Consider the following 25,513-nt stretch of genomic DNA (forward strand, 5'->3'; position numbering starts at 1 on the left):
AAAAAAATAAAATAAACAGACAGCTAAAAAAAATATGACACAGATAAGTCACTTTAAATGAAGAATTTTGCTAAATGTATTTTCAATGTCTTAATGTGAATTATGTGTAAAGAAATGAGGTTTGATATTAATACACATTAAAGTTTGTCAAATTTAATTTACAAATATTATTTCAATAAAAGTTTACTACATACAAAAAAAGAAAAAGAATACTTTCCTCTGTGTGGAAGCCACTTAGTGGCATATTAAATTATAAATTCAAGGATTACAAAGCTTCTTGATTTCCTGTAGGAGGGACATCCCAATATCTCAAATAAGCTTCACATTAAAGCCAAAATGGTGCTGTCCCAGAGACAATGAGATGAACTTAATAGAGCTATAGCAGATTATCTTCTTTCAAATGGCTATGAAGAGGCTTATTCAGTTTTTAAAAAGGAAGCTGAATTAGATATGAATGAAGAATTAGATGAAAAGTGTGTTGTACTTTTGGAAAAAAATGGACATCTGTTATTATATTACAAAAGAAGGTTATGGAATTAGAATCAAATCTAAATGAAGCAAAAGACGAATTTACGTCAGAAACGAGATCCAAAAGAATGGATTCCCCATCCACCAGAAAAATATACATTGAGTTGTCACAGGAGTCCAGTCACTCGAGTCATTTTCCATCCTGTGTTCAGTGTCATGGTCTCTGCTTCAGAGGATGATACAATTATGGTGTGGGATTATGAGACTGGAGATTCTGAAAGAACTCTTAAGGGACATACAGATTCTTTAAAGGATATTTCCTTTGACCACAGTGGCAAGATACTGGCTTCCTGTTCTGCAGATATGACCATTAAACTTTGCGATTTTCAAGGCTTTGAATGCATCAGAACCATGCATGGCCGTGACCACAATGTCTTTTCAGTAGCCATCATGCATAATGGAGATCATATAGTGTCTGCTTCACGGGATAAAACTATAAAAATGTGGGAAGTGCAAACTGGCTACTGTGTGAAGACATTTACAGGACACAGAGAATGGGTAGGTATGGTACGGCCAAATAAGGATGGCACTCTGATAGACAGCTGTTCCAATGACCAGACTGGTCGTGTGTGGGTCTTAGCAACAAAGGAGTGCAAAGCAGAGTTCCGAGAACATGAGCATGTGGTGAAATGCATTTCCTGGGCTCCAGAAAGTTCATATTCTTCCATCTCTGAAGCAACAGGATCTGAGACTAAAAAAAGTGGCAATCCCGGGCCATTCATGGAATCTGGATCCAGAGACAAAACTATTAAGATGTGGGATGTCAGTATTGGCATGTGACTTATGACTCTTGTGGGTCATGATAACTGGATACGTGGAGTTCTGTTCCATTCTGGGGAGAAATTTATTTTGATTTGTGCTGATGACAAGACAATGCGCATCAACACTGTTACCTCCTTGGATTTCCACAAGATGGCCTTCTATGTGGTGACTGGCAGTATAGATCAAATAGTAAAGGTGTGGGAGTGCCATTGATTCTCATTTGGCCCCTCCTCCCTTTTCCCCCTGGATGCACTCTGATGATACCATGGTCCCCCACTGAGCTCTGTTTAAATAAATATTGTCCTTTCATGTAAAAAATGTACCTATAACTAGTTATCTTAAAATAATATATTTGTAATTATGCTTAGATTCTGACAAAATTTAGCCTCTCAACAAGCAATGTTAATGCAGTCTAATTTCATGCCTGCCTTAAGCACACAACAAATTAGTATTTCTTTAAAAATTATTTTTAAAAACTTTAAAAAATTACTATTTATTTAAAAAAACTTTTTTAAAAATTAGCCAAGGCAAGTGGTTTATTAGATATTTAGAGTCATGTTCAGACACTATGATGGAAGCTAGACAGGGAAAAATAATCATGATTTTATTCTTCCTCTAGACACTCTGATTTACTTCACCTATTTCTGAAAGAATGAAATTCTTGCTTTGAAGACTTTAGCTTGATATTTGCAATGTGTCATTCTTCCTTTATTAATTGGATAATTTGGAGAAAGATGAGAATTCACACTAGAAAAAAGAGAAGAGGAAAAGAGAAATCTAGATATTTTATTCTTCCTCATCTCCATCACAAGGTCTGGATAATCATTGGGGATATTAGATACAGTGCTCTAGAGTAGAAAAAATAATCCCACAAGTGATCAAATGGTGAATGCTTATTTATAAAAAAGTGTAATAGCCTTATACAGGAAACGTTATCTATTTTTTAGTTCTTGTTTAATATTTGTTAAATTCTGGTCTGCTATATTCAACTATCGGTATACAAGGATGGGAAGAAACACATATCTTAATATCATATTCTAATATTAGCTTAGTTCTTGCTGTGTTATATGTATGTGGCTGTATTTGAGTTTTGCCTCAATTTCACGCTATATTCTTCCAGTATTTAAGTTGAAAGAAGACTCCGTCTGGAGACATCTATTTTATAGCTAAGGGAAAACAAGTCAGCTGTTAGACACAAACAATGAGATAGAATTCTTCTCCTAGAAATAGTCTTTCACCCCTTCTGGCTCATTTTTGTAAGCTGAAGTAAGTCACATGACCCATCTTGACATTGCAGAGTAGAGGTAAATCTCACCTACAGGGAGCTGATGCAGGACATAGTGTAATATGCCAAGATATGCATCACTTGAGATAAAGATAAACATGAAGAGAACTTTAATATGATCAATCATACTTGCCATCACATGTCTCTGAAGGAAGGAAGCTATTATGTACCTTTGTGTCTGAAACTACTGAGATCTTCAAATGATGTCTTTTATGCTTGGATGTTACAGGAATTAGAGAAAATTTTGATACTGAGAGAGCATAAAATCTCAGAGAAAGCTGGAGTAATCATTTCAATACTAAATTTTGTTCTGCTAGGAAAAGAAACCATTTTATAGACAATCCTTTATTCTTTCTTACCTAGTATCTCTTTTTTTTCAGAAATAGATTTTGTTAATATATGTAACTATCCACCAGAATAAATGCCTTCATTTATCTGCATCTGATGCAGATAGCATAATCAATTAGATATAAATGGAAGTTCATCAGTAGCACTTTTTAAAAATGCAAAATTGTGGACAGAAGCCAATATACATATTTTTCCACCCTCACCTTCCACATCCTCCTTCTTCGTTCCTAGAAAACACACCCAATCAATAAAAAGGCTTAGATATTTGGCTCTTGACCTTGAAAGTGGAAGCAGAATGTTATGGATGTCAGAGATGAATGTTAATATCACATGGAACAGCCCTAAGAGTCCCACAGATCTTAACACTGTACTTCCTTAGTGATGTGATAGGAACGTAAGCCTTACTGGACTTAGTATGTTTTTCCATTTCTTTTCTACCACCTGCCCCAAATTATAATACATAGTAATGGAATGAAAAAGTAATGACATCTTAAGAAAGTCATTTAGGGCTCTGGGAATATGGCTTCATGTTACATTGATTGCCTAGCATGCATGACACCCTGGGTTCAATTCCTCAATACCAAATTAACAGAAAAAGAAACACTGGAAGTGGTGCTGTGGCTCAAGTGGTAGAGTGCTAGACTTGAGCAAAGAAAAAAATAGCTCAGGAACATTTCTCTGGCCCTGAGTTCAAGCCCCAGAACTGTCAAAAAAAGTCATTTAGGTAGTAATTGCAATATAAAGAACCCATATTTAGAATATATAATTACTCTTTCCATAATGATACCTGACAAGAGCCCATAATTCATCTACTTTACTATAATAGAATAATGTGTTGAAAAAAAAATGTTTAGCTGATAGGTCACGACAATTATTGCCAGGAATGTGCTTAGACATCAGGTGAAGTTTATTCCTGTAAATTCAAAGCATCCAGGCTTTTTGTCGTCACTTGTATTCAAAATGAGAAAGGTAGTCTAAGTAAGATTTGGAAATCTTTTCGGTAAGTCATGGCACAAAAAAGCCAGAGGCAATTAATATTAGCTTTGTAATAAACTTCATCTAGATTTTCATGATTTAAAACAGAAATCTTGATACAGTTGATGTCACTTGGCTTTCTTACTATCTCAGTTCAAATCCAACCAAGGCAAGAGAATCTGTCAAATTCTTGTCTGTAATTAAACATCAAAAGAGCCAGAAGTGGAGAATTGGCTCAGGAAGTAGAGTACTGGTTTTGGGGGCAGTTGGACAGGGAAGACAGTATTGTTCAGGGGCATGGTCCAGCCTCTGAGTTCAAGCCCCAGAATCAGCACAAACTAAACAAACAAGCAACCATGCAAAAAAAAAAAAAAAAACCCGCATATATTTCTTTGATACCATCCTTAAAGTATTGTAAACAGTTTAATTCTGTGGAAACCCATACTGTTTTTTCTGATAAATGGATTTTTTTAATTGTGAAAATACCTTACAGAGGGGTTACAATTACATGGGAAAGATATTGAGTACATATCTTATCAAGCATTATTTCCTTCTCCTTTGTTTCCCCTTCCATACCTTCCCTTGTCCCACCCCCAACCCCCCACTCAAAAGTTGTAAAGTTCATTTTTGACATAACGACTTGTATATCTTATTGTTGCAATTGTTCCACCTGTATCCTTATTTAAAAGATACGTTATTTCCTTTCCCCTCCAAAAATTATACCAACACCAAATACAGTGAAAACAGGGGTTATTCCGTGGTGAAGGGACATACAAAGCAACAAAGAAATCAACTTATAAATATGTTCGAAACAATCATAAGAAAAACCATTTGAATCCTTATCTTGGGGTTCATTTCTCCTAACATCAACATTTCTGAACATTTTTGCTTGTATCAGACATATATTAATTATTGCAAATAAGGGAAACCATGGGACCTATGTTTCTCTGGGCCTGGCTAACTACACTTAATATGATTTTTTCCAAATCTTTCCATTTTCTCATAAATTGGGCAATATCATTCTTTCTGATGGAGGCATAGAATTCCATTGTGTATATATAACAAATTTTCTTTTTATTTTTTTGAGTCCCGTCGTGCTGACCCTCAGCATTTCAGCTCAATGCTAGCACGATACCACTTGAACCATAGCACCACTTCTGGCTTTTTTTTCTGCTTATGTGGTGCTGGGGAATCGAACCCAGGGCCTCATGCATACAAGACAAGCGCCCTACCACTGAGCCACCTTCTCAGCCCCTATATACAACATTTTCTTGATACATTCATCTACTGAAGGGTATCTGGGTTGGTTTCATATCTTAGCTATGGTAAATAATGCTGCAATAAGCAAAGTTGTTCTGGTAGCTTTAGTATAATCTTGTTTGTGATCATTTGGGTAAATTCCCAAAAGTGCGATTGCTGGGTCAGAGGGGAGCTTTATGTGGAGTCTTTTGAGGAACCTCCATCCTAATTTCCAAAGTTGAACAAGTTTATACTCTCACCAACAATGCAGTATGGTTCCCTTCTGTCCACATCCCCTCTAGCATCTGTGGTTATTAGAGTTCTTGATTTTAGCCATTATGGTCAGGGGTGGGTGCTTCAACTCTGGGCTTGGGCACTGTCCCTCTGCACTTCAGCTAAAGGATACCACTCTACCAGGTGAGTCATAGCACTACTTGCAGTTTTCTGGTGATTAATTGGAGATAAGTGCCTCAGAAACGTTCTTACTCAAGCTGGATTTGAACTGCAATCCTCAGATCACAGCAACCTGAGTAGCTAAAATTATAGGAATGAGTCACCGGCACCTGGCTTAAGATCACATCTCTAACAATGTGCATTCAGGACATGTAATGTGTATGCTCATCTAACTTTATATTAATTCTAAAGTTAAAAATCTGAGCTACAGCTTAGACTTCATACTCACAAAAATATTTCTAGTTTAAACGTTGATACTTCTGGAAAAATAAAACCTAAGAATGTAAAGGAGTCTGGGAAGTTCAGTTTGCATCCAGCCTGGACTGAACAGTCTTTGAGACACTACCTATAATTAACCAGACAAAAGCTGGATTGGAAGAATAGCTCAAGTGATGGAATACCAGTCATGAGCAAGAGTGCTGAATAAGAGCTTGAGTCTTTTGCATACATACATACAAACATACACATACACACAGTCAATTATATGTGCACCTACACAAATTAAACAACTCTCAGAATGTGTAGAAAAGTTACAAAACAATAGAAACTATGTCCTGAGTAAGACTAGAATCAAGTAATAACTTTTAATGTTAGCAAGTCCTAAAGTGAATTTTCTTCAAAAAAGTTTGAGAATTTACATAGTTAGGGACGAGAAATTGTAAGAGAATCTAGTAATTATTATTAAAGGGATCAAATCCATGGAGGAATGAATCAGAGACCCTTGCAGGTAAATCTGAAAATGTTCATATCTTGTGTCAAATGTTAGAACATTTTTGCAAATAGTACATACACAGTCTAAGCAGTCAGTCTATTGGATAAGATCATTGGAGAAGTTCAGATTTGCTAGTCTGTATCTACATTAAATAAACCAACAAACTATGGCAGGGTAATGTGATACAAACCTGGAATTCTAGCACTCAGATATAGACAGGGGATTAGAGACTAGAATTACGTAGTGATACCTTCCCTGAAACAGGTAGTATAATTTTGTCTCAATAAAACAAACCAAACAAGAAAGGAATACACTGTTGGAAATTTGGGCTAATTTTGTCATTATGTTTAGAGAAGTCAAGTTTACTATTTAAATGCAACTCATGCATAGTCCTCAGTTGTGTTTAAAATACTGTCTTCATTACAGAATATAACTAGATGCAAAATGGCTCATGATTCCCATCCAAGAATTTGAGAAAGTAAGTAAGCATCATTCTATTGGATGCCAAAGAAATGATGAAAGATTACAAAAGCTTAAGCCTGGAGGAATAGCAAAGTTTGTCTAATATAGGACTTTGTAGACCTTGTTAAATTAGAATTTAGATTTAAAATAATATTTTGGTTTGTTTGTAATTTCACATTCTATAGGATACTACAAAATTCTTCTTACATAGAGGTTTGAATTGACAAATTCACAAATGATTCTGGCATTCTATTTGCCTAGAATATTCTTTCAAGAGAGTTGCAATTAGAACTTAGTAATCAGATAATTCCATCAGTTCATATATAAAATGACAATGTGAATAATCTAGACAGAGTTGCCAACAAATGGATGATATCAATTTATAAATTTAGAAAAAACAATTATTTGAGGATTTAGTGAAACATGGGATGAAGAGAGAAATTGAGTGATATCTTGGTTCTTCTATTTATTCATAACACAGGAAGCAATTTCCTTAATTGTGTGCCTCTGTGTAAATCAGAAAAAATGCTAGGATTGGGGTTTGTTTTTATTTGGTTTTTGTTTTATTGGTTTGTCCTAGCGCTTGAACTCTGGGCCTGGACACTCTCTCTGAGCCTGTTTTTTACTCAAGGCTCATGCCCTACCACTTCAACCTCAGTGCCACTTGTATCTGGCTTTCTCTGAGAATATTATTGGAGATAAGAATCAAAGGAAACTTCCTGTCTGGGTAAGGTAAACTTGAAATGTAATCTTCCGATCTTAGCATCCTGAGTATCTATGATAATTAAAAAAGTGTAAGTATAAATAATATTTTCAAGTGTTCTGATCTCAAGAATACTACTGGTGGAGAAATGTTGCATCCCAGTGTATTGTGATATTTTTTCCTAGAACAAGAAGGGCATCACATTAACAGAGGCATAGAATTTTTCCAAATAGACATAAGCTATTCATGATATGAATTAAGGGAATTTTAAGGTGCACCTTACAAGTTGGAAACTGTTGGGCTAGGATGACTTTATGGTATAAATCTTGGGATTGATGGTCATAGAAATAAGAGCCTACCCCTGTTTTCACTGTATTTGGTGTTGGTATAATTTTTGGAGGGGAAAGGAAATAACATATCGTTTACATAAAGACACAGGTGGACCAATTGCAACAATGAGATATACGAAGTCGTTATGTCAAAAAATGAACTTTACAACTTTTGGGTGGGGGTTACGGGGTGGGACAAGGAAAGGGATGAGAAAGGGAAACAAAGGAGAAGGAAATAATGTTTGATAAGAAATGTACTCAATATTTTTCCCAAGTAAGTGTAACCCCTCTTTATGGTATTTTCACAATTAAAAATTTCAATTGATCAGAAATAAACAGTATAGTTTTCCATAGAATTAAACTGTTTTCAGTTTTAGTATGAGAAAGGACTAAATTTATTCTTTTTTCAAAATATTTGCAAGTATATTGTGAAAATATTGTCTAGTTTGACAATATTCAAGTTGATGAGCCTCTGATGAAGAAGGTGTAATTCAAATAAAATGCCAAATAGTATTGATTTTTAAAAAGTTACCACTTAAAGAATAATATTTACTATAACCATATAGTGAAATTATATTTTATGCAGCTTATTTTTTCAATTTGATCGTCAAAGTGATGTACAGTGGGGTTACAGTAACTGTAAGGTAGTTAATACATAACTTTTCAAACTTGTGACCCCTCCCTCATTTTGCTCAGTTTTCTTTCACCTCAATACTTCTCACAAGTTGTTATGTACATTTCCCATATATTGTCATGTGAGCATTGCTATTGCATTGGTTTTCTCTTTGTCCTTTGTCTCACCATTTTGTTTTTCCTCTTCCCACCCCTAATTATGGTAAATATATACACAAAATACAGGGTACCAAAATCAAGTACAACAGGGGATAAACCATAGGGGGAAACCCCCCCAAAATAGAAATCACATACTACATTAAAAACAACAACTGCAAATACAAATCTGTTTTTCCATATCTTGGAGTTCATTTTGCTCAGCATCAGCTGATATGGTCAAATATATGCATAAAAAAGCCACTGAAAAAGAATAGCTGCATGGTCACTATATCATGAAAACAACATGTTAACTGTTTTTGATGGTAAAGGTGGAATTAGGATTGGTGAATTCACGCACGATTCTGATAAAGGAATTTCAAAAAGATTTTACAATTATGACAGGTAAGTTTCAATTGTTCAAAATATTTAACAACTTAGACTATAAAGAAAACTTAAAATTGCCTGGGAAAATAGGCTTTCATGCAAAGAAATCCAAGGAGACTTAGTGGAAAGAGCAATGTGGGTGAAGATGGCTCATTAAACAAACCAACCAACCAACCAACAAATCACAGAAAACTTACTGTAAATCCTGTAGGTTCCCTTGAGAATGTCCTTATCCAGGAAATATACTCTCACTGTGTGAAACAATGTTGTAGTGGACTTTAAATTCAAAGTTCTTAAAAAAGTAAGACATCAAAACTTGTGAATTTACCTTTAATTACCAAACTGTAATTCTCTGAAAAAGATATTTTGGGTCAAAAAATTTAGAGAGAAAGTGCCCTCCACAATGAAAGAAGGTATTGGATTTACACTTTTCTGTTTGTAATACTTTCCACAATGTCTTTGCACATGAAGCACTGAAACAGAGAAAAACATCTGATTGAATAATTCAAACCAATGATTTCACATTTCTAAGTATCTCACAAAAATAATATCCTTATTAACATGAGATAGTGAACACTTCTCTTATTACATAAGCCAAAAAGTTTGGGATCAGAAAAGAGTTGAGCAAATGGAAAAGGTAAGAAAACTGTTCCTAGAAGCCCCTGCTAAGCGTATTGGCTTCAGCAGTGAAGGGAGGCCAACATTTTTTATATACATTGTCTTAATATTTTTGCTACCTAAAGTGATTTTACAGACCATATTTGGCCCACTACGATGTAGAACAGATTGAAAGAAAACATGAAAATAAATTCCACATCCAAATGAGGCAACTTGAAAGAGTTTTAAATGAGAAACCATGAAGATGGAGCAGTGGGGGAGGACTTATAGTACTTCAGCTTCACTACACTTGAAGTCAAGAAGCTGTGATTAGTTGGAAATCACGCAAGAGCTAAGAGGAGGGCATAGAAGTAGGACATAGAAGCATTGTCCTTTGTAACAGACTGTCATCAAGGTATGGATGATTTAACTCTATTCTCCTCCATACATCTTGTTGAGCAAATGCAAAACCAAGAGAAAGAGAGTCTATTGAATTAATTTTGCAAAGAATAACTTCACTGTTCCTGATATGGTATCTAAGGAGAGGTTTAAGAGAGAAGATAAAAAGTGGAGTATTCTTTGGTTTCCTCTAAGGATCTTGTTACAAAATATGTCTTTGAGGGTAGAAGTGATTGAACCAAAAAGCGGTGGAGTACTTATTTTTGTAGGCACTTTAGACACAAGAAGACTTTCAAGGTAAAAGAAAAAAATGTATAGCCAAATATTTGTGATCACAGCTTCTTGGACCGGTTTTTTTTGGAGACAAAGTATTACATTAGAATTTGTCCTCATTAACATAGATGTTGGGTTTTTGTGGCACCCGAATGCAAGGGGGATGTTTAATAGACTTGCTTGGACATGTAAATAGCATGACAGAAAAAATAGCCAATGATATTTAGTGAATTATTTTGACCAATTACTTTGTCATAACAAAGAAGGAAAAATGTAATTCAAAATCAATTGGCTTAAAATTATGAAGAAAGAGTATAAAGAGAAATGAGAGGAAACATTGAGGATTGTTTTCTCTCCATTGGAATAATGGGTTCTTGATCTTGTTTCTTCCTTTCTATCTTCACAAGCTATCAAATGTGTCTCAAGACTGGAGAATCCATTTAAGACAAAGAGAACTCACAGAAGAAAGATAATATTTGCAGCAGATGTCAGTGATTTATATCCTTAGACAGTCTATTTAAATCTGTTCAAAATTCTCCCCTACCCCTAACAGCCCTTTTTGGACAGCTTAGTAGCTTTTCCCAAGACTGCTTTTCATTAACTGCTTAAAATTTGAGATGTCATATTCATACTCTCTAGAGATTGCTGTTTGGTTGTGATTTTTGTGTGTTTTTGTTTTTTTGTGTTATTTATATGAATTTCAAAAGATTGTGCAAGTGTGTTACAATTAAATATGTCCACTTAATTGTTCATTGCTCCTGGATCAGAGTCACTTCTTCTATCATTCTCAACCAACTCCTTCTCCAAGATTTATTTCAGATTTATCACTTCCTTTATCATATGTGTACATTGAGTATTCTAATTTTATTTGTCCCTTGCTCCATTTTTCATTCATTCTATGTCTTTACTATTATTCCTCTCTGGTTTCAACTTCCTGATAGTCATTCTGCGAAACTGTCTGTTAATACTCTGAAAGGTTTATATACAAAACACGGAGTTTCAATCCTGTATATACTTGAACTGGTGTCAGCTTATATTTAAATAACTCATTCATCTGCAATAACAATTTGAAGACAGGAGATGTAAAGCACCTAAACATGATTTAATTCTCATCCATTTGGACGATTCATCTTTAGTTAACAAGAAAGTTTAAGAATGGCTTAGAATGTATTCCTAACTACAAATTTTTATAAATGGCTTTGTACAATATTTGTGATTATTTACTTTCACCTGAGATAAAATTTCTACTACCCATAAGTTTTGGAAAAAGAAGAAAACTAAAATTTACTACTATAGAGGAATAAATAAAAATAGAAGACAGATTTTGTGTTTGTCACATCCCTGATGAGTTCCCATATTCAATACATTAAGTCATATTTTTATATGTTAGACATATAGGGAAAACATAAAAAACGCAACTATCTGTGACTTTTTAAAATGTACCTTATTAAATGATGGAATTTATTAGCTAAAGTTTGGGTTTGAAATATGGGATACTGATCTATTTAACACATTTCTGTGAAGCACTTACTGAACAACACAAATGGTTTGTGATATGATTTCTACAATTTAATGAATGGTTGAACCTGTTTGTTAGTAGTGCTGAGTAAATAAATCAAGTCTATTGTAACCTGCTCTCTACACTTGAAAAACTTGTAATGTCACTAAGTATCATCTACATGTCAAATGTTATTTTGCGAATGTGATTTTAAAAAGTTTATTTGAAAAGCAATACACTTTTAGGAGATTAAATGTAGGTTATCATTGGTTTGAGAATGACAACATTTTTATACCACAGAAGCAATTTTTACTGAAGTACCAGTGTTTTGAAGCACTGAAAATCTTCTCAATTAATGTTTTTCTGAATTACTTTTGACCTCTAAATAAAGTTTTCCTGGCCTCAGTAGACCAATTATGGATCTATCCTTCCAGGAACTATTTTTTTAACCACTTATACTGGACTGAAGTCTTTCATTAATCATTAGGGGAGGGTTATTAAAAATACTCTTGTGACACTTTGTTATCTCATTCACTCACATGGGCTGGTCATCTGTAAATTGAAAGTTTGAATTACAGTACTTTCTCTCCGATTTTGTGTTCTCATTTTAAGTTGCCTTGCATTTCACAATTGCTTACTGCTAATTCCTGCATCTCAAGGAATTAGGGCCCTGAAATATTATAAGAAATGAGAAATCGAGATGGCTGTTCAATTACTTTCATTTGGCATGTTGCATGGGCCTAGATGAGAAGACTTGCCCCTGTTATCTGATGATGCATGTAACTGGGACCAGGGATCCGAAGACCCAAGGGACCTGCAGAAGTATAATATCTTTTAGAGATCATATCAGCAAACTTTGGGTATAATGAGTAGGAATGCTTCAGAAATATGGGAAAAAACAGTTTGGGACCACGGAGTTAAAACAAAAAAAAAGGCAGCAGAGTAAATCCCTAATAGATTAGAGGAAAACAACATTGTATTTTTTACATGTGAATTCAGTAAACCAAGAACACAGAAGGTAGTACAAGTTTACACTAAAGACATTGCATTGACAGTTTTTATATTCTAATCAGCACATACAAATATAAAATATAGAACTATATATAATATAATAAAAAAGGGCACATGTTTTGCATTGTTCTAATGTGGCTATGGTGTCAAAAGCAACTCTGTTTTAAAGTATTATTCCCTTATCTCTACCTCAGTGTTTGGTAGAGTTAGACCTATAGCTTTGTCATTTGTAGATTTATAGCCTAGAGGCAAGAAGAAGCACTGTGATTAAAACATTACCAATTTAAGGCCTAATAACCAGGAGAAACATATGGACTTCTCCTGCAAATATGAAAATATTTGGTGATAGAAAGGGAGTCGTGTAAGTTCCTCCAGGACATTAGGTAATCATGCAAAGGGACAAATTTTCCACCTTCTTTGCGTTAGCTACTTTTGAAATGGTAGGTATAATAAACAATTATATTTTGATAAAATACCTTCTAGTCTGAACATTTCTGTCTGAAGTTTTCATCTCTCTATGATTCTTTGTAACTAATATTAGTTTTGTTCGAGTAAGACAATCTATGCTGTCAGGGTAAGATGTAATGGTTAGTCTGTTCCTAAATGGAAGAAGGGTAAAGGGTAGATACACATTTGTGCCAGTAAGACCTCATTTGGGAAAATTTAAGCTTAAGAACTTTAGAAGTAGCTCTTAAGCAAGGATTACTTTGAATCCATTAGCTCCACAAATCTAACTCAGTTGTATAAATAAGTACTTGAAAAAGCCATCACCTTTGAACCTAGCTAGAAATGCTTCAAAGTATGATCAAATCTAAAATGAAAAAGAATTAAATTAGTCATTGACAAAAAATTGCAAATGTGAGCAATCGACCAAACCATATGATTTTTTCAACTATACGTAGAAATTTAGGGAAATAAGTTCAATAGCATTGTTAGGAACAATAATATTTCTTGTTACAAATATGCACCCAATGATATAAGCCTGTATAAAGGTTGCATAATTAACTACTTAAATTTAGAGGATACTACATGCTTCAGCAGCATATATACCCAAATTACAATACAGAGATTAACATGGCACTTGCACGAGGATGATATGAAAATTTGTGAAATATTCCATATTTTTTATTCTTCAGATGCAAGAAAAGAAAAACAGTAAGTAAAAAGTTGATTACAAAACTACAAGTAACAATACACATAAATCATAGAATTTAATGTTAGTTTGACATCACTGTATTAAATCTTCACCTTAGAAAGGTCTTCACATAGCATAACCTTTACAAAACATTTAAAATTAGACAACATTTTCATTTTATCTCAAAGAAATAAAATACTATAAGGACCTAGGGAAAAAAGGGAATTTTAAACTGTTTCAATATTGAATGCAATCTGAAAGGACACATTATTAATGTACCTATATTATAAAATGATGTAGAATTCAAAGTATTATATAGAATATAGAATATTATATAGAATATATAGAATATTTTAAAATATACTTTTTTCAGACAAGCACCAGAAATATCTTTAGTTTCTGTACTACTTATTTCAACAGATAAGTTAAAAATATTTCTGATTAAAAAAAATCACAAACTCTGTAGAAATCATTATAGATATATACAAACAACTCTTGAATATATTTTGGCATCAAAATCAGGCAATTCCCGTGGAAGAGTACCATGGAACCCATGAATTTTTACAGTAAGTTATTGTTATTACTTTGTATTGTGAAAATATTTTGTATGGACACAAAGGATGAGCTGGCATTTTTTAAATTTCAGAAACTTAAGCAAACCATTACGACTTAGGAGAACAATTTGTATAGCCTTCCACAACTTGAAAAAGGTAGTGATACATACTTAGTCTTTTGACAATATCAAATGCCATTTCTTCCAAGTTGTTCTTCAGACCTGGTTTTATATAATGGTTCAAGAGAAGGAGATCCAGAGTATCTTTGGTATCTCTGTTCCCAGCAGCAAATGCAAAGGAATCAAGAGGCTTTTTGCTTGGGCATTCTTATCTGCATCATGATGAAGTCATAAAGAAGACTCTCTGGTATTATTCTACTTAAAAGCACTGTGCATGGGTGTCCAGCCATCCACACTTACTGTAGGAATATCTGCCGCTTGTGCCACCAACTCACGGACAATGTGTAAATGTACATTGTAGGCTTCCCGATGAAGAGGGGTATGCTCATCGTCATCCCTAGTATTCACATGAGTGGCCTTTTTGGAAAGTGTTCTCTGCTCTGTAGTAAGTAGATTATTTTCAGCAGCCCAAAGAAGAAATTTGCTTGGATCCTTTTCCAATTTTTTCATGCAATTGATACCATTCCTCACTTTTTCATCTTGTTCCTCGTCTTCATCAGAATTGTCGAACCAGACACGTTGAGTACCAGTGAGAATGAGGTGTCCATGTTTTTACAATAGTTCAAGTTGGTTGAACTGGTCAGAAAAATCCGGTGAATTTTCTGCATCTGTTTTATTTTAACCATGATTTATTTTCTCTTTTTCCATTTTTACTAATCTAAATTATTCTAACTGGACAGTAGAGAGAGCAGAGGAAAGATGTTCCTTTGTATTCAAAGGTACAGACTGAAAATGAGGACCAGTGGTGTCTTCATGTGCAGCTTATTCTAGGAATGATAAAATATGAAATAATGTCTTCTATTTAAATGGTTTGAGAAATGGCAGAGCAGAAAGTGAAATGATGAAACCAAAAATGTTAAAGAAAATTAAATTAGGATAATTATGGAGCAATCATATTATCTATGAGAACCATGAAAGAGAGAGAGGAAGAGACACAGAGATGTGCAATGACCTAGCTAGCCACAAAATCCATGCCTCTGATCAAGTTATAGAGCAAACAATTTTATTTTAAAAAAGATGTAAATAGAATTTACGTATTTACTTGAAGTTAGTAAATACATTTTTAGTAGCCTACACAAAGACACATACCTTTGACCAAATTACAGGCAAGATTCTAAATCCTTGATAATTCTAATAATAGATAATTTGAATCACACTTTTATGTCGAATGAAGGAATAGGTCTAGACTAGGAAAGCAGCTAGAAAAGGCAGGCCAATTGTATCTGTGACAAAACTTTGTGGAAAATGGTATTGAGGTTTCTTTACTGGTGATCCACTTGCACTGGAAGCGTGAATCTTAACTATTGCGTGCTGATTCTGAATTATTGTTTTGATCATTATATACTCCAAGAAGAAAAGGTGAGATTTAATTGATAGCAAAGGACTACGAATACATTTCAACTTCTCATTAAGCAACTTCAATCATCAAAGTCACATGAAGACATTAGATAGGCCTATAGTTTTAGATGAAAACAAGAGTCTTTAAACAAACAAAGAATTTAAGTAGTCATACAAAGGACTTCTATTTTACTACAGCATTATAAATTTTTTCTAATGTTGGGTAACAATAAATAGAAAGCTCTTAAAGCTCATATGTTCAATAGTGAGTTCTTTTATACTATATCATGGTATTTTGTTATGTATGGTCTTAAGAAAAATTTAAATTCCAAACTTTTATTTCTGACTGGACAATATCTCTGAACATCTTGCTTCTATACTCTGTTTTAAATTGCTAACTAAGTATGTGCATTAGATAAGTATAGAGGAAAAAGTAGAAGCCACACCAGTGGTCCATATATTTAATACAAGCTGTATCAGAAAGAGGAAATCTGAGGATTGTGGTTTGAAACCAGACCAAGCAAAAAAAAAAAGTCCATTAGATTTTGATTTAAAAGTAACCAGCAAAAACTAGAAATGGAGCTGTGTTACAAGCAGTACAATGCTAGCCTTGAGGAAACTAAAACAAAAAAAAGAAATTCAAGGACAGAAGCAGGCCCTGAGTTCAAGTGCTAGTATTAGCACCAAACAAATGAATTAATTAATTAGTGAATTAATTAATTAAAAATAAATTAAGTATTCACATGTGGAGAGGCAGGTAAAATGTAACACCCATGGTTACTGGATTGTTTATTTTGTAATAAGGCAAATTATCATTTGTACTAATCAGTGATATTTTATTTGAACTTTTTGTACAATAAAACCTGAATTTAGCATGCATGAATTTGTGAGTGTACATGTGTACACACGTGGTATGTGTATATGTGTGCATATGCTGTTCCATTGTTGCTTGCCAATGTGGACAGGGTGAAGCTGAAGAAAGATAACTATGTTCCAATGTTTTTATTTATCAGTGTTCTGTCATATCATTTCAGTGGAACCACTCTTCTGTACACAATATTTGTCAAATAAAAACATCATCATAATCAAAGCATTTACAACATTAAGTTAGATAAAAAAGACTGCTTTCAGCTCTTATTAGATGTTAAATAAGAAGATACAGACATAATTAGGTAGTAAATTATTGTTGTAAGATGACTGTCAGTACAAAGTATGTATTTGACCTCTTAAATTGGTTATACTTTTAAGATATACTCATGGAGTGAGTTTGACTGACTTGACCAAACAGATATTATTCTCTCGTTATTTCTGTGAAATTCAAGGTTGATTTCTGTTGAAAATAACTTACTTAATAAGATCATATCTATTGTCACTAAGAGATAATCAACCCCATATTTATTATGTTTGAATATCCCATCTTAGTGACTTACAATCAGCCTTGTGTATATGCTTGTTAGATATTCCTTTCAAAAACAAACAAACAAACAAACAAAAAGCATGTGTCATCTCCAGGTTGTGAATGTATTTGAAGTCGTTTTACTTCTTTTTTTGAACTTGAAAAATATTTTAATTTCACTTAATTTATAGTCACTGGTTTATATAAAAGTCATAATGACACTATAGAAATTTTACTAATAGTAATACATAATTTTCTTTCAAGTGAAATTTTATCAATATTGGGTGGCAGTTTTGATACTGTGGGTATCTCAAATAATTCTCTTTAAAAATATTTCAATCAAGTCCAGAGTAACATGAAACTCAAAATGCTAAGACAGACAGTAGTCACAACTGAAAATGATATTCTCTTTCCTTAAAAGTGTTTACGTAAATTTTTCCTAATAAATCCAAGTGAAATACTTTTACCTATAAGACAAATATATTTTGTACATGCAAAGTTATCTTCACTAATGGCTCCTTTGTGGGAGTAACTATCGCAACTTTAACAAATAAGGCTTTTAGAATATCTTTTCCAATATAAATAACATCCCAGAGGAAGTCTTGTAATTTCTAAAAAGACTTTGAATATTTTAGTATTATTTCATTTCATTGACTATAGAGATAAACACATTTCTGAAATATATATTGTTATGATCTGAAAATGTAAGTTGGTATATAGGCTTTTTAATGCATCATTTTAAGAAAATCCAGTTTTTTTTATTGTGAAAATACTGTACAGAGGGGTTACAATTACATGGACAATATAATGAGTACATTTCTTATCAAGCATCGTAGCCTCCTCCTTTGTTTCCCCTTCCCATCCCTTCCCATCCTCCCCTGGTCCCACACCCAATCCTTCCCGCACCCCCCACACCAAAGTTGTAAAGTTCGTTTTCGACATAACGACTTGTACATCTCATTGTTGAAATGGGTCCACTTGTATCCCTATTTAAACGATTTGTTTTTCCCCTTCCCCTCCAAAAATTATACCGACATCAAATACAGTGAAAGCAGGGGTATACTGTGGGGGAGGGATAAAAGACCGACCCCCCCCCCAAAAAAAAGAAAATCCAGTTTTTATGAAACTAAATGTAATAGAATAAAAGACTGTAATGAATTTGGTAAGCTAATTATTATTATAACTTTGTTCTCTACTGAAACAGTCCTTTGAATGTAGATGATGCAGTTAAATTATTTCCTTTGTATCTGTAATTCAGTTAATTTTAGAATCTTTGTAGTTATGATTGATTTGTAGTATAAATAAAGATTTTTAAAAATGATTAGGATTAATCTTGTGTTCTGTACTTTACCCCCCAGAAAATGTGTTATTTTCAAGCGTTAAAACTTTATAATTAATTATTCAGTATCATAAGAAATTTTAAAAAATGCAGTTGTATGGATGTCTTTTTAAAACAATTGCATTCACAAGTTGCGGAGTCTTTAATTCATGCTTAGGTCTTGGTGTCTATGATTTTTAACCTCTGGTTGCTAACGTTAATAATAGGTCGGATTCATTTTTGGGTATATGAAAGGTAAAATATTTATCCGGGGCCATTTTTTATATCAGTCTTGCTTTAATAGAATTTTAAAGTACATTAAGTACATAAAGTAACATTTCTCGCAAAATGTTGGGTATAAAATGCAATCAAAATACTTATAGTGGTAAACAACTTAGGTGAGCTACAATGTGGAAATGATTGGTCCATAAGAACTGCAGTCTGTTTCCATCAAGAATTGGGCAGGTCATTCTTTCAGTAAGACTGTGTTAAATAGAGATGGGGTCCCCAGGCATTGCAGTGTTGAGTCATGGGATAAAATATTATTTCTACTATTTTGAGCTAGAAATAAAGAACGTTATAGTTTAGCAATTCCTTTCAGCAGGGAAGAATAAAGTGATTATGAACTTGGAGTTTTCATATTACTGATACCTATTTTCTAACGAAGAAAAAATGAAATATTCTTAGAGTTTACACAATAATTCTGGGAAATTTTCCTAGAATTAGTAGACTAAGTGTTGGTATTGTAGTCATAAAATAGAATGAAGTTATTTGATACAGTGGGAGATGGGCCACAGGCTAACATTACCATGCGTGCAATGTTGTACTAGTAATTCCAACTCTGAAGACTTCAATATCATCATCTGAGAAATACCAATGGAAGTAGTTCCTCATTATGGGATTATTGTAGGATTAAATTAGATACCATAGGTAAAGTACGTGGGAAAACAATCAATAGAAGTTGATACATTCTACCTGTTTTTTATCATGTGATGAATTCTAACGTTTTTATTGTAATTTTTATATTGTGTCTCTGTATGATATGCAATGTGATGTAGTGATATTAATTGAATTGGTCAAGTTTCTGTCATTAGGAGGGAAATAGCTCAAAGAACATTTCTGAGGAGGAAACTATTATATTGACTCATGGTTTAAGAGAACACAGTTTAAGATCAGATGTCTCTATTGTTTTTCATTTTAATTTTATTATCTTAAGTAGTTGTACAAAGGAATTTCCATTCAACAAATCAGTTTTTAAGTACAATCTTTACATAACTTTCCCACACCCTTCCAAACCTCACCCCACTTTAATTTTGTTCTAATTTCATACTATCTACATTGAATAATATGCCCTCACCCTCTTCTTCCATAATGCTCTTTATTGCTTCCCTATGACTTCCCCTCACATCCTCCAAGTGATAATTTCCTGGTATTCATTTTGTTGGATTAAAAGTTAAATTTTATAAGAAATTACACCTTTTAACTACTCCTCTGCGAATAGCATGCTTTGGTTAATACTGTTGTGTAAAATTGCATAAAGTTCTAGCTTCCAAATACTGACAGAACATGGGTTTTGTGTGTTTGGATCTGACTTAGTTTACTTAACGTATTTTTAGATCTATCCCTTTTTTGCAAATAATGTAACAGTCTTCATAATGGATGGGTGCAATCCAATTTTGTATATGTGCCACACTTTTTCCAACCATCCCTCCACCAAAAGGCATCTGGGCTATTTCCATAACTTGGCTATGGTGAATAGTGCAGCAGTGAACATGGATTTGAAAGTGATTTTACTGTAACATTTTGGAAGAATTCATCACTATCTTTCTGGCAGCAATCCTCTAGCCAGTTTTCCAGAATAATCATATTGCTCCCTCTATCTCCATCACAACTTTCTGTAATTCCTCAAAAATGCACTGCACCTTACATTTCTCAGGAAGCTAAAACCACACTGAGCCCATATTCTTTCAATACATTTTTATTTATTTATTTTAATTTTTTATTGTGAAAATACTGTACAGAGGGATTACAATTACATGGGCAAAGTAATGAGTAAATTTTTATCAGGCATTGTAGCCTCCTCCTTTGTTTCCTCTTCGCATCCATTCCCATCTCTCCCTCACCTCCGCCCTGCCCAGCCAAAGTTGTAAAGTTCGTTTTGCAGCATTATGGCTTGTACATCTCATTGTTGCATTGGGCCCACCTGTATCCCTATTGAACGGTTTGTTTTTCCCCTCCACAAGTTATATGAACATCAAATACAATGAAAGCAGGGGGAGAGACATACAAAGCAACAAAAAATCATCTTATAAATATGTTAGAAACAATCTCAAGAAAGAAAAAAAAAACCGTCACACCTGAGGGTTGATAGTGCCTGGGCCCTATCTCTAAGCTTCTGTGCCCAAGGCTAGTTGTCTATCAGTTGAACCATTGCTCCACTTCTGGTTTTTTGGATGTAATCGCATGTATTTTCAAGATTGGACTGGCTTTGAAGAGTGGTCTTCAGGTCTCATCATCCCAAGTAGCCAGCTAAGGTTATTTAGCCTCTGAATAGCTAGTTAAAATTCTTCCTGTCCTCTATGCTTCACTGCAGTTTTATTTTTTCCCTGAGGTATTCACAAGCCTAAGTCATATAGATATCTAATTGCTTTAAAAAAAACTGCTACTGCTTGGCACCAGGGGCTCCAATCTCTACTCTTAACTATGTAGGAGGCTTGAGAACAGAACCAACGCCAAAAGTTTAGTGGGCTTCTTCTCAATCTATAGCTGGGTTCATTGGATCAGTTCCACCATCTTGCACTATCTGGAGGCTAAGATTGGAAGGACTGAAGAATCCAGGCCAGCCAAGGTATGAAGCTAGACAAGTTGGTGTGAACTCTGATGTCATTGATGATGGGAAGGCTAAAAGGACAGATCAGGTGCATGTTCTTGTCAAAAGGGAACCCCTATACTAAAATTAACCACTGATATGACGCCAGCCTAGCAAGAACAATACCTCAAGTTGAAATCCCCACAATTTCCCACAACCAAAATAAGTATATATATTAACATCCAAAAAGTTAATACAATCTGTTCGTTGCTCTAATGGTATCTTTATCTGATTTTCATATGATGTGACAGAATAGATTCCTCACTAAATTTAAGATATTTTTAAAAACACCTAGAAAATTCTTTCTCTCTTATTAAGTGTAAACGAATGGCAAATTGCCCCATTTCTTACATATTTGAATACTACTGTAAATTCACCTTATGATTATTATAATTAGTAAGATATTCTGATTTATTACTTTACTTTGTAACAGTTTTTAATTTTTTTTCTTCTTTTCTGAAGTTGAAGCATTTAAATAATATCATCAAATCATATTCTCTGGGTACATAGGCCAGTTATTTACAAAGTATTTTACCAATGGCTTCAATGAATTCTTAATTGTTGTTATTTCGTTTATTTTTAATTTCAATTTAATTTTATTGTAAAAGTAATGTGCAGAGGAGTTACAATGAAATAAGTATGATAATGAGTACATTTCTTATGGAAGGAACATTGTAATCCCCTCCATCGATTTTTACTTATATATATTTGGCGTATTGTGTTTTCAAAATGTGAAAAATATGACTGACTATCAAATATATAGAAAATTAACCCTCAAAAATCAATGGCTTTTCTGTATGCCAAAAATGAGGAAAGTGTGACTGAAATTAGGAAAGCAACTCCATTTGTAATAGCCCCACAAAAAATTAAATACCTAGGAATTAATTAACCAAAGAAGAGAAGGACCTCTATGATGAAAACTTTAAAATCTTGAAAAAGGAAATCAAAACAGAACTTAGAAAATAGCAAAACCTTCCATGCTCCTGGATTGGAAAGATTAACATCGTGAAAATGGCAATACTTCCCAAGGCTATCTACAAATTCAATGCAATACCTATCAAAATTCCAACCTCATTCTTCAAGGAAATAGAAGAGTCAATCCAAAAATTCATATGGAACAATAAAAGACCCCGAATAGCAAAAACGCTCCTCAATGGAAAGAACACTGCTGGAGGAATATCAATACCAAATTTCAAACTCTACTATAAAACCATAGTAATCAAAACAGCTTGGTACTGGCATAAGAACATACCTCAGGACCAATGGAATAGAATTGAAAATCAAGAAATGAACCTACAGACCTATAGCCATCTAATCTTCGATAAGGGAGCTAAAACAATAGAATGGAAGAAAGACAGCCTCTTCAGTAAATGGTGCTGGCAAAATTGGTTAACTGCTTGTAGAAAACTAAAGCTAGATCCTTATATATCACCCTGCACCAGAATCAACTCCAAATGGATCAAAGACCTCGAAGTCAAAGCAGACACTCTGAAAACATTAAAGGATGGAATAGGAGAAACCCTAGGTCTCCTTGGCGCAGGCCAAAATTTTCTGAATAGAGACCTGGAAGCACAACAAATCAAAGAAAGGTTGGACAAATGGGATTGCATGAAGTTGCAGAGTTTCTGCATGGCAAAGATCATAGCTAGCAAGATCAATAGAAAGCCCACGGATTGAGAGAAGATCTTCATTAGCCATACAACAGACAAGGGTCTCATATCTAAAATATTCTTGGAACTCAAATAATTAATTCCCTCAACAACAAATCCTCAAAGAAACAACTGCCCAATAAATAAGTGGGCTAAAGACTTGAAGAGAAACTTCTCTGAAGAAGAAAAAGGATGGCCAATAGACACAAGAAGAAATGCTCAACCTCCCTAGCCATAAAAGAAATGCAAATCAAAACAACATTGAGATACCACCTCACCCCAGTTAGAATGGCTATAATCAAGAACTCTAACAACAACAGATGCTGGAGGGGAGGTGGACAGAAGGGAACTATACTTCATTGTTGGTGGGAATGTAAACTTGTTCAACCACTTTGGAAAGCAGTATGGAGGTTCCTGAAAAGACTTCACATAGAGCTCCCCTATGACCCAGCAATCCCACTTTTGGGCATTTACCCAAATGTTTACAAACAAGACCACACTAAAGCTACCAGCACAGCTATGTTTATTGTAGCATTATTTACCATAGCTAAGATATGGAACCAACCCAGATGCCCCTCAGTACATGAATGGATCAAGAAAATGTGGTATATATACTCAATGGAATTCTATGCCTCCATCAGAAATAATGACATTGCCCCATTTGTTAGGAAATGGAAAATCTTGGAAAAATTATATTAAGTGAAGTTAGCCAGGCCCAAAGAAACATAGGTCCCATGGTTTCCCTTATTTGCAATATCTATTATATGTATGAGTCAACTGGAAAAGGTCAGATAATGTGATGTTAGGAAAATGAACCCTTAGATATGTATTTTAATGCTTTTTTATTTCACGCACTTGTTTCTAACGCATTTATAACATTATCTCTTTGTTGCTTTGTATGTCCCTCCCCCACAGTATAACCCCTGCTTTCACTATATTTTATGTTAGTATAACTTGTGGGGGAGATGGGGAAAAACAAGTCATTTAAGGATACAGGTGGACCTGTTGCAACAATGAGAAGTACAAGTTGTAATGTCCAAAACGAGCTTTACAATGTTGGTGAAGGGGGCGGGGGGGAGTAAGGGGAAAGATTGGGGGGGGGGAGGCTGGGAAGGGATGTGAAGAGTAAACAAAGGAGGAGACTGCAATGCTTGATAAGAAATATACGCATTATCTTGCCCATGTAATTGTAACCCCTCTGTACTGTATGTTCACAAAAATATAAAATTAAATTAAATTTTAAAAAAACATATAGATGTCGCTATAGAATATTGGTTCACCTGCTCACTAAATTCGTGTGTAAATTCAAGGAATACAGGTCAGTCAGACTAATCTCGTAAAATGGTGTAGCTTGAGCCCTCATTCTAGATTTTAATCTTATTAGTAGCATAGTAGTGAAGACAACATAGCTATTCTATAAGAACAGACACATAGAAGAATGTAACAGAATTGTCAAAAAAATTGTATTGTCAATAGATTTGTCAATATTGTCAATAGAATTTGAAAAGGATGTCATGAGCTTATGAAATAAAAATAAAAATTGGATGTACTGGCACTATTGCCTCTCTAGATTTAAAAAATGATCTTAGCCTAATATTTCAATCCTTATACAAAATTTAAAATAAAAAATGATTATCAAAAATGTGAGATGTGAAAACTTATAAAAATAAATGTAAACATTAATGACATTGCATCAGTAAAGCTTTCTAAAAATTTGACATTGAAAGCATTAGTGGCTATAAAAAGCAAGACTAAACAGGATAATATCAACTGATAACCTTTCATAATTCAGAGGAGACTATAACAGAAGTGAAAACATATCCAACAGAGAGAGGGCACATATTTGTTAATGCTACAATGTTAATACTACAATGATCCTGAGTCTTAAGTATTTTTGTATCTTCTAAATCTATATACAATTTTTCCTGAATAGGATATTTCTTTAAAGAACATATGTAAACTAATAGTCAATAGGAGGAGCATTAAATTCCTCTTTAGTATATAAGAAAAAAGAAAAAGAAAATTCACTAGTATTACCATAATATAAAAATACCACACAAAATATAGTAATGAATTTGTGGAGAAATTTATATCCCCCACATAGCGGATCAATTTGTATAATACTGCAATCATTTCAATAAGCAACTTTTCAGGTCTTCAAAAAGTCAAAGAGAATTGTATATGATCTAGACATTACACTTCTAGGTATGTAGAAGTAAAATACTTGTTTGGACAGGAAATGTAGTTCATTGACAATGCAGTTGAATAGTATGTGTGAGACCCTGGAAATAAAACCTCAAAAATAAATTTTAAAAAGACACACTGGATAAATTCCTGTAAGTGAAT

General features: G+C 33.8%; 3 pseudogenes; 2 read left to right on the forward strand and 1 right to left on the reverse strand.

Annotated features, from left to right (window-relative positions):
* Window positions 1-336: 336 nt before the first annotated feature.
* Window positions 337-1,503, forward strand: LOC122126340 (annotated as a pseudogene).
* Window positions 1,504-13,758: 12,255 nt separating this feature from the next.
* On the forward strand, window positions 13,759-13,855 carry LOC122126346 (annotated as a pseudogene).
* Window positions 13,856-14,526: 671 nt separating this feature from the next.
* LOC122126339 lies at window positions 14,527-15,245 on the reverse strand (annotated as a pseudogene).
* Between the last annotated feature and the right edge of the window lie 10,268 nt (window positions 15,246-25,513).

The sequence above is a fragment of the Dipodomys spectabilis genome, unplaced genomic scaffold (genome assembly GCF_019054845.1).
Source record: "Dipodomys spectabilis isolate Male_0828 unplaced genomic scaffold, ASM1905484v1 ptg000275l, whole genome shotgun sequence".
Lineage (NCBI taxonomy): Eukaryota > Metazoa > Chordata > Mammalia > Rodentia > Heteromyidae > Dipodomys > Dipodomys spectabilis.